We start from the raw sequence: 10,666 nt of genomic DNA on the forward strand, positions 1-10,666 counted from the left end.
TAATGTTAATAAAAATAAAGAAATGATTAATAATCATAATAATCATAATAACCATAATAATACCAATAATACTAATAATAATAAGTACTGTTGTGTAATAATAATAAAATTATATATTTTTAAAATATTACAATTAATTCAACTAATTGGATTAATGTTTTTATTCAACATGGTTCACTATTATTGTGATGATTATAATAATAATAATAATTATTATTATAATGTCAATAAAAAAATCAAATTACCGATGATGATAATAATAATAAAAAATATATTATAATAATAACACAATATATATAATAATAATAATAATAATAATAATACTAATAATAATAATAATAAGTACTGTAGAGTTGTAATTATAATACTATATTAACAAATACTACAATAAATTCAACTAATTTAATGAATACTTTTATACAGCATGGCTCTCTATTATTATTATTATTATAAAAATAAACAAACTTGATCATAATAATAAATATTATTATTTAAAAAAGAAAACAAGTAATACTGTATTAATAATAAAACTACATTAACAAATATTACAATGAGAAGCTCTCAATCCGGTGGAGTAGAAAGTACAATATTTGCCTCCGAATTGTTGAGGAGTAGTATTATAAAGTTGCATAAAAGTACCTCAAACTAGGACTTGAATGTATTTGGAGGACACATCTCGAACGTTCAGCCTGACCCCCATGTCCTCCAGATGATCCCAGACCCTGAGGACACTGACCCTGAATCAGGACACATCTCGAGGGACATTTCCCCAACACATGATTTGGCTGCACAAAGCTTCACTCTATCTGGGTGTTTATCTCCAGGTGAAGGTTGTTTTTTCCCCCCATGTTACGTCACACTGTTCTGGCAAAAGTTGCATATATTACGCCATTAAACAGCCAAAGTCTTTGTACATATTTACCCAATGTTTGGGCCGTTTGGCAGTCAGTCACCGTGTCCTCCTACGCTCTGTCAGACTGAGGTGAATGAATTTAAAGGATTCCTGGATTGTACATTGTATTCAATGCAGCAAAGGTCAGCGTGACATATTATGGTGTTTTTGTTTTTGGTGAGCAACTTGCTCCAGCATGCCAGGGAAACACATTTACAAAACCGAAAATCACACAAATTCAATCCAGCTTCAGTGAAAAATGAAAAGCTTCAAAGGTCAGTGGCTGCATTGGTTCGGGCCCAATATTTGTCATCAAACATCTGAGGATTATAAAGTAAACTGGGAATTTTTCACTCCTCGTCATGTTGTGTAATGCTCTGCAGACTTCCAAAATCTCAGTTGTAAATATGAACCGTCACGAATCAGGATTCCTCTGCATGGAAATAATGACGAGAAGCTGGGTTTTTATTTGTTTTATAGAGTTCAGACAAAGAGCTTCAGGCTTTCTCTGTGCTGCAGCGGCACAATGGAGAGAAACTCCAGCTCATGTTCATTATTTCCCACAAAAAAAGGAGAAATTAAAAAGCTGCAGCCACGACTTCTGCAGGTAAAATGATCGACACTCCTTTTAAACTAGTTACAAATAAACAAACCATGCAAATAGAAGCTGGAGAGCCTTCTTTGGCCAATTAGTGCAAATTTAAAAATGTAGTAAGTGTGAGTCGACTAAGATTCTGTGCTGCAAACATTGTAGGGTCATCTTAAGCGTAGTTAAAAATGCAAAGTTTCATCAAAATCACATTAAATAATGTGTGCAACAAGCTGCAAATGTACTGTCACACAAGCTGCATGCACTTTATACATAAAGGAAAAGACGTCATATAACTAAGAAATGATTTAAGAGATATTTTTGTAACCTTTGAGGATGTTTGTTTTGCACTTTGCTGGTTGCAAACGCAGCTTTGCATGTTGGTATTTATATACAAAATGATCAGGAATCATCTAGAATTTAAGAAGCAAATATTATCTAAAATGCGCAACAGTTAAAAGGACAAAGCAGCAGCTATTATAAACGATGGAGTTCAGCTACAAAACTATTTTCTGTGTGTGTTTTTTGTGAATAAACTGAAAGTTGAAGACAAACAATGATACATTGATTCAGAGTTGCAGAAGGTTTGCAGCCTCATGATTGAGTGTGAAAGTTAGTTTGGATCTTATAAAGCAGCAATTTTATATTTAGTACCTGCGGACTGATCTGACACAATTCTATAAACCATCGTACATAAAGCCTTTTTTATTGTCCCCTGTAATTAAAATGTACTTCTCGTTTCGGGATTGCTTTGCATATCAAACTGTTCCCGGCTGGCTGGCAGCGGGGAAGTCTTGGCCGCCATGTTGCCATGGCACCACGCAAAACACAACAGCTATCTGCGATATGCCACCCTCTGGCCTTTTTAAGATGCAACCTTTGTTTAAAACACACTCTTTTTTTAATACTTTCTTGACGAGACGCTTTTTAAAGCAGCTTTTTCTTTGTCTGCTGTACGATTGCGAGGAGGACGACAGGTTGATTTGTGCCTGCGAAGCTTGAATTTAATGGCTCTGTGATCTGGAGATCTTAATGGAGCCGAGCTGGTGTTCTTAATTGAGACATCCACAAAAAGATTTATAGCGGGCAATTAAAAATATATATATTTTACTGTAGCATTCACAGAGGGTGTTATGAAGCCAGCAGCCGTTGTTCCTCATCATTAGCCCGCCACGACTCCATACTAACTCCGACAAGTTTATGTATTTGGCAGCAACCAAAAACTTTCTGAAGAGCTGCGGCGTCTCTCCACTGTGCCGCCGCAGGCCGCTGCAGCATTTAACTGCGACATGCGGAGGTGGCATTTACGCAGCAGTAAACACGCTCCCAAACTCTGACGACAACTCGTGAACTCTCTGGGCCGCCATGTTTTTTTAATCTTCATTTGTACATGCTGCATGAATGTAGGGTTTGCATCTACGTGCATTCATTCAGTAAGAAGAGGAGGGCTTCATGAACTTTACAGCATGAAGTTTATTCTTTAATGAAGACTTTTTTTAAATGTAGTTTTCTTTGCACGCAATTGCTATAAATAAATCTAATAAACGTAACGTGCATAATAACATTTCACAGTAATGAGTGTAAATCTAAATAAATTGGACTTTCTATGACTTTATAAACAACATTTTGGTTCTTAAAAATCATACAAATTCATGCAAGTTTTCATCTGAAAAGACTTTAATTTGTGCAAGAACTTTGCAAAAACAACTGCTACAGATAATGTGAGAGTTTCTTCACCATCTCAGTTTTATAAGAATGTTTTCTTTCTGTTTTTAAAAAAGCAACATGACATTCACTTCCTGCTTGTCTTAACCCAAAAGAGAGGAGGTCAAAGGTCAACAATACATGTCTGAGGAGAGCAAAGAGAAACAGCCACAGCTCAGTTTAAACCAGCGTAAATATTATCCTTTTTATTATTGGAAACTTAACTCCTCATATGTGTTGAATCGTCGACAAACTTTTCATTCCTGCGTGTTCAGCTGTGATTAATTCATTGGAGGTTTCTGTATGTATTTAGCACCAAATTACAAAGTAGGAAAGTTATTGGAACGTTTTTACCCATAAAATAAAGCATCAGCGTAATTCTTTCCAGTTAAAGGAAGTCCAACTACTTTTGTGTTCTTTTGGTTCTTAAATAATAATATTTTATACAATAAAGTTGACTTAGTATTTTTGATAGAGCAGCAGATTAATGATCTCGGAGGGTTTGTCAGCTGCTTCCTCAGACATTTTCTTCAGAACCTCTCAGATCTGCACTCGTAAAAAGAAAAAGGCCACTGTCTTCTGGTTTCACAGACGTCTGGCAAGAAATATTTCCGTCTGTTCGTCCTCGTCTCCAAAATATGAAACGGCACCGAACACGGGACGGAGATCAGATCGAAACCTTCAGGTCTCAAATTAGCACCGGGCCACCGACAGACTGCAGGGATGAAGGATGTAGATCAAGATATGATTAAAGGTTGCAGCCACTCAAAATTACAGGCCCGCTGCTGGCATGTTATTTTCCACTGCCAGGTCCTCCAGGTCTGGAAGGACTCGGACCTGCGGCTCATCCTTCAGCCCTGGTTAGTGGTGAGCACAGCCGGCTGCAGCTCTGGTTAATAGTGGCATCCGGGACAGGCGTGTTCTGGCAGAATCAGTGGCAGATGTTGGTGAGTTTCGGACCGGGAGAGAGCGGTTGGTTGGTTTGTATCAAACTGCGGTACTGAGGGATTAAAAAGTGCTGGAATTCAGAAGATTGGCTGGTTTTCAAGTGTTTTTTTAAAACCAAAACTGCCTCTTTCAATGAAGCCTCTATCAGAAATGGATGCACCACACTTCCAGTTGAAGAGCCATCCTAAATAAGGCAGTGATGCTTTGTTTGTGGTGAGTTTATTAGACCATTAGACCTCAATTTGGCACCACGTGTTGTCAAAAGTAAAATGTTAAGTAGAGGCACAGTATCGTTGAACTGTTTCTCAACGATTTCCCGCATCTTCAAAAATGTCCGTCTTATTTTTGGCCCGAGGGGAGTGTTTGTTGCTCCAATAGAAGCTAAAAAGAGCTTCATTAGCACAACTTTCTAAACCCCAAAGACGAAATCTCAACCTTCAAACTGAGAAAGTCACTTAAATTGGAGCCATGCGGTTTTCACCCAACAATCACAGCACTTTTCTTTAATGAAAACAGCTCCCTCGTCTTTTGGAAAAGGACCTATTTAAATGGTTTTGTTCCTTGTTTTATTTTAGTTTTGTACATTTTTACAGACTTAATCACTCCCAGAATAAGGAATGTAACTTTTTCCTGCTCCGGTTTGACCTTCAAACTGAGCAATTAGGGAATCAGACTCTCATTTCCTGTATTTACAGCAGATTAATTTGCCCATTAAATAATGCTTCTCACACCTTTATGAGGCTGCTGTTTGCACGTTGTGTCTGTATCTTCCAGCATCTTGTGGCTTGTGTTTATTGTGCTTTTACAGTTTATTTACTGTGGTTTTATTGTTTTTTATAAGATGCTTCTAGCATGTTTGGAGGCTGCTGCTGCAAATGTTTCAAAGTGACTCTACAGCGTGGATTTTAATCATCATGGTCAAAAAAATCCGATATTTGTTCAATTTTTGTCAGAGCGATCTGGAGGTAAACAGTCGAACTTTTGTGTTCAGATTACAAAATAATCAAGTCTGAATCAAAACCAAACAATTCAGAATGTTTCTGTCATCTATGAATTAAATCACATTATTCCCCTTTCTTTGACCCCAATAAGACGTCTGTTTTCCGTTTTTAAATCAGGGTAGAACTTTAACAATGGCGTCTGATTCGTCTCTCTTTTACCGTCCTTTGTCTTTTTACCGTAGCCGATGAGTCACGCTGAGCTCATGTTCTAAGGAGATTTAGATTAGTCATCGTTTACTGGACAAGGCTGCAGAAGTTGACAGCTAAATATGTGATAAACAGGTCATGTCACCTTTAAAGACACACCTGTTGTATAAAATAACTGGTAATGTAAATAACATCTCGAAGATCAGGTATTAAAATAGACATATTGTCATATTGCATCAAAAACGTCACTCCGACTTGTTTCTTTGTTTGAATAAAGTTTGACTTTATCAAAAGGCTCTGACTAACGACGTATACACTAGTTTGCTTTACATTGAGTTCACGCTGTGGTCACTTCCACATCAACATATTTCATGCTCCCTTCACAATGAATTGTAATAACTTTTGTGCCCCTTTGAGCTTTTTGAATTGCTTTACTCAGTTTTAAAGGTGCTATATAAATAAAACTACATTTATTGATTTAACATGCATTAAAAAAGACGATACAGCATTTAATATAACAGTAAAATCTACTCGATGCATTGCAACTGATGGCAAAGTTGACTTCCTATTATCGGCTGAAATGAAGAAACATTTAAATGTATTATATATTGCCAACTGGTTATTTAAAAAAGTGGTTTTAACATTTTTGCATTTTTCCACAAACAAAGTTAAACTCATTCTCTAACAGATTTCTTTCAAAAGAAACAATCTCTGCGTTCTCCGTCAGAGAATGAGCCTCAATTTAATGCAACCTGTGAGGAAAAAGTGAACAGAGTTGTTTGCTTGTTCCAGACTAAATAAAGAGAAGTTGTGTGTCGGCCCTCCCACGAAGACGACGACAGCTCCACTGTTGTCCTGCCAGTCGTTTCCCGCTCATGAAACCGTCTGGACCTCTGACCTAACAGCCTCCAACCCTGTACTTTAACCCGGCAGCCTCTGAAAACCTCTGGTCCTATTTATACGGCACACTCACACAGCTGAACATTAACCGCTCGTTAAACCAGATCTTGTGGCGCAAAAACCAGCTTGTTAGCAATTTGTTTGGGGGAAGAGTTATCAGGCTGTAAGCTGCACATGAAGTCGGATGTACCTTTGATCTTGTTTGCATGCAAATCATCAACACAAAGCAATGCAAATCATCCTAAAATATCAATATTTGATATAGAAAGTCCAGTGTTGAAGGCAGTTTGATCAGTTTGTCTGCAAACGGCTACGCCGTATGTTTAGTATTCAGTCAATTGAGCAACGTTAATTCAAAGTTACATGTAAATTAGATGTAAATCATGAATTGTTACATAACGCTGCATAAGAAAGTCCGCTCTGGGTGGTTGCTATATATTTATGTTGTTAGGTTACGTCGCTACGTTTTCTGTAAGTTGTTACGTTACGGTTCGTTTTCATGTGAGGGTACTTTGATACATTACGGCATGTTGTTAGGGTACGTTTGTATTTTACGTTGTTACTTTACGTTGCCTTGTTACGTTGCCTTGTTGCGTTACATTGTTGCGTTACATTGTTGCGTTACATTGTTGCGTTACATTGTTGCGTTACATTGTTGCGTTACATTGTTGCGTTACGTTGTTGCGTTACGTTGTTGCGTTACATTGTTGCGTTACATTGTTGCGTTACATTGTTGCGTTACATTGTTGCGTTACATTGTTGCGTTACATTGTTACGTTGCCTTGTTGCGTTACATTGTTACGTTACATTATTGCGTTACATTGTTGCGTTACATTGTTGCGTTACATTGTTGCGTTACATTATTGCGTTGCGTTGTTGCGTTACGTTGTTGCGTTACATTGTTGCGTTACGTTGTTGCGTTACATTGTTACGTTGTTGCGTTACATTGTTACGTTACATTGTTACGTTACATTGTTACGTTGCCTTGTTACGTTACATTGTTGCGTTACATTGTTACGTTGCCTTGTTGCGTTACATTGTTGCGTTACATTGTTGCGTTACATTGTTGCGTTACATTGTTGCGTTAAATCCACTACATCTCAGAAATAAATTTAGTCCTTTTTTCTTCACTACATGTCTACATTGTACTTCTTAATAATCCAAAATATAAACCTAGAAACACGTAACGAGACATAAAAGAGAACAACAATCAGACCTGCAGAGGTTTATCTTTCACTCTGACGCCTCAGAGATTAACTTCGCCACTGAGCTTCTGTTCTTCAGCCAGCAAAAATAAAAAATTTACGAGGAATATGATGGATTCTCTTCTCCCACTTCATTCCTGGGATATCAAACATCCCACACACTTCACTGCTCATCAATATCAGAGCTCAGCGTTGCATGGGAGTAACTCTAAAGGTTGCCTGAAGCCAGAGAGAAAAGGTCACAAGCTGGGCCGAAACAAAAAGAAACAAAAGATCCAAACACTGGATTATGAAACATATCCATCTCACGTCTTCGGTCTTTGTGGAGCAATCAGCACAAAGAAAACACTCACTCAGGTGGTTTCAATCAGCCTAATCAATCAATGTGATCACAGCAACAAGCTGGCTGAACACAAGAAAGGCTGCTTTCAATTCAAATGAAATCTTTCAGAGAAATAGTAGTAGTCTGTAGAGAACAACATAGAAATATGATGGTCAGAGTAGTGAAATAAAAGAAAAAGAAAGATGTTTTTTTAATACTAATTTGCCACGTCAAATATGTCAAAATGCATTCAGTTTTTATTTCAAACAATCTGCAAAACTTTCACTGACAGACAGTATTAAATAAAGTAGAATATGGCTAAAAAAAAGATAAACAACATTTTCCTGAAATATAAATCAGTAAAAGTGAGATAACATCAATGTAGGTAAATGCAACTGATGATAACATGTGTTTTTAGGATGCTGAGAACACTCTCAGAAGAATTTCAAAGTGTTGTTAAACGACTTTCTAGTTATGCTAATGTTAAAGATGAAGATGATTCCTTTACACGAGAGGCAGATGATGCGTTATTGGTGAAATTACCCTTTAAGTGAAGCAGCGTTAACAGTCGCACACTTAACTCCCAATTAGCCCAGTGCAGCTGTGGTCGTAAACTGGGCAGCTCCCAGATGATGACATGTTCTGAAGTCATTGTTGAGAGATCGTTGGATAAATAGGAGTTTAAATAAAAACCTTGTCTCTCGGTTTGAAAACACAGACTTGTTTTCAGGTTATTTGTTTGGCAGAGCCTTCAATCCATCATCCTGCTATGTGACTAACCGAGCATTCTGGGAAGTGTTTTTATTTTTTGATGACTCACTCTTGGGCCAACATGAAAACCAACGCTTGCGTGGTTTTGTTGGTACGTGATGGAATGAAGGAGTTTGACTGGAGAGGAAATAAAAAGGAACATAATAAGGTTTTAATCCAATTTAAAAGGAACCAAAAGCTGGTCCTTCAGCCACGTCTGCTTTTATAGTTTGGGACCTCAAATCTGAATGTGAGAGATGTTGTTGTGGTGGCTCACAGTTAAGAGGAATGATTTACCGTTGCTCTGACACTTCCAACGTGACAGAATCTATTTTTTTGGTGCTTAATATCTTTATTCCTGTTGGGTTCTTTTTTGAAAATGAGAGGTGGTAATACCTCCTAAAAAATATGTACAATAGTTTTTTATCCTGATTCATTTGTGCCATGAACTTCACATATTTGTCAATTTAAAATATCTTTATAATATCACATGTTTTTATATGTATAAAATAACTATAAAAGTCAAGTAAATAGAAGTGTAATGTGACAAAAAAAAAGCACATGAGATAATATACTTATTGACACAAGTATTGGAAGAAGTACTCCTTTACATTGAGCAAAAGTACCATCTTAAATTTAGAAATACTCCATTACAAGTAGAAGGCGATGGCACAAATTCAAAATGTTACTTAAGTATTAAGAAATACTATAAGCAAAAAGTACTTAAAGTAAAACATGTAGAAAATACTCAGTATGCAGGATGACTCCTTTGTTATAAATATTAGTAACTAAAAGAGCATTTAAGTTTTAAATACTTTGTGTACTGGGGAGTAAAGTACTTCATCATATCATACAAGTACATCACTTTATGCAAGTAACTCTATGTGTCAAATAAACACACACACACACACACACACACACACACGGTGAGCTCCATTCACACGCAAATTCGGCCATCTCTGTCCCCACAGACGCTGACTTCACTGTGTCCCCACAGTGTGTGTGTGTGTGTGTGTGTGTGTGTGTGTGTGTGTGTGTGTGTGTGTGTGTGTGTGTGTGTGTGTGTTTGTGTATGTGTGTGTGTTGGCCCCTGGGTTTTGGGGGACCGGCACTCAAGTTGGACCCCGCCAGCCCCAGACTGTGATTACTGCTACACACACACACACACACACACACACACACACACACACACACACACACACACACACACACACACACACACACACACACACACACACACACACACACACACACACACACACAGTGACTCGACTCGTCTGGCCTCTTTGCTCATCTGGGGTTGATTAGCGTTACCACTTCCCTACACACACACACACACACACACACACACACACACACACACACACACACACACACACACACACACACACACACACACACACACACACACACACACACACACACACACACACACACACACACGACTTGTGGCGAATGACTGTGTAAATTGTGTGTCTGTGTTTTGGACGAACACACACACTTGTGAGCGATGTGATGGCGGATTCCCATGAACTCAGTCACCCCTTCAAAATAAAACCTCTTCTCTGTTTTCAAATAATTTCCTTGTTTTTTTTAAACTGGTCGACACTTTTCCAGGTTTTTCCAGGAAGAACTTCAAAAGACAATGATGCCCACATTTTGCTAAATGAAGTCCCTCATGTGCATAATTATTTTGCAGCTTTTAAACATCTATATTTTCCTCCATTTCTGCCTTCATGGCCTCTCATTGGCTGTGGCTGTTTACACAGCTTCTCAGGTTAAAATTGTGTTTTATTTACTAATCAGAAAGCTGACATTTACATCTTTGTGTTTGGGAAACCAGTCGATGACAAATCAAAAGTGGAGCATGGGCAACCAAAGAGCCCAGTCTCTCTTTTTCACAAGAACAAACAACAGTTGTGTTTGACTTTGAGCGCAGACCTCAAGGCCAAATGCACAAACTCACAATGTTAGTGAAAGTTTACAAAACCCGTGATTCAGATCGGCTCAAAAATCATGTGGGTTCTTCCTTGGCTCAAGCTTCATTCTTCCACCAAGTTGCATTAAAATCCACCTTGTAGTTTCTCCCTAATCCTGCTGACAAAACCAGACTGTGCTGTAGTCTAAAGGGACTCTGGTGCATGTGAGCAGTACCACTTTTGTCCACAGGGTCCGCCAGAACCAACACATTAAAGTTCCTTGTAGTAG

Source organism: Anoplopoma fimbria, chromosome 22 (assembly GCF_027596085.1).
Source record: "Anoplopoma fimbria isolate UVic2021 breed Golden Eagle Sablefish chromosome 22, Afim_UVic_2022, whole genome shotgun sequence".
Lineage (NCBI taxonomy): Eukaryota > Metazoa > Chordata > Actinopteri > Perciformes > Anoplopomatidae > Anoplopoma > Anoplopoma fimbria.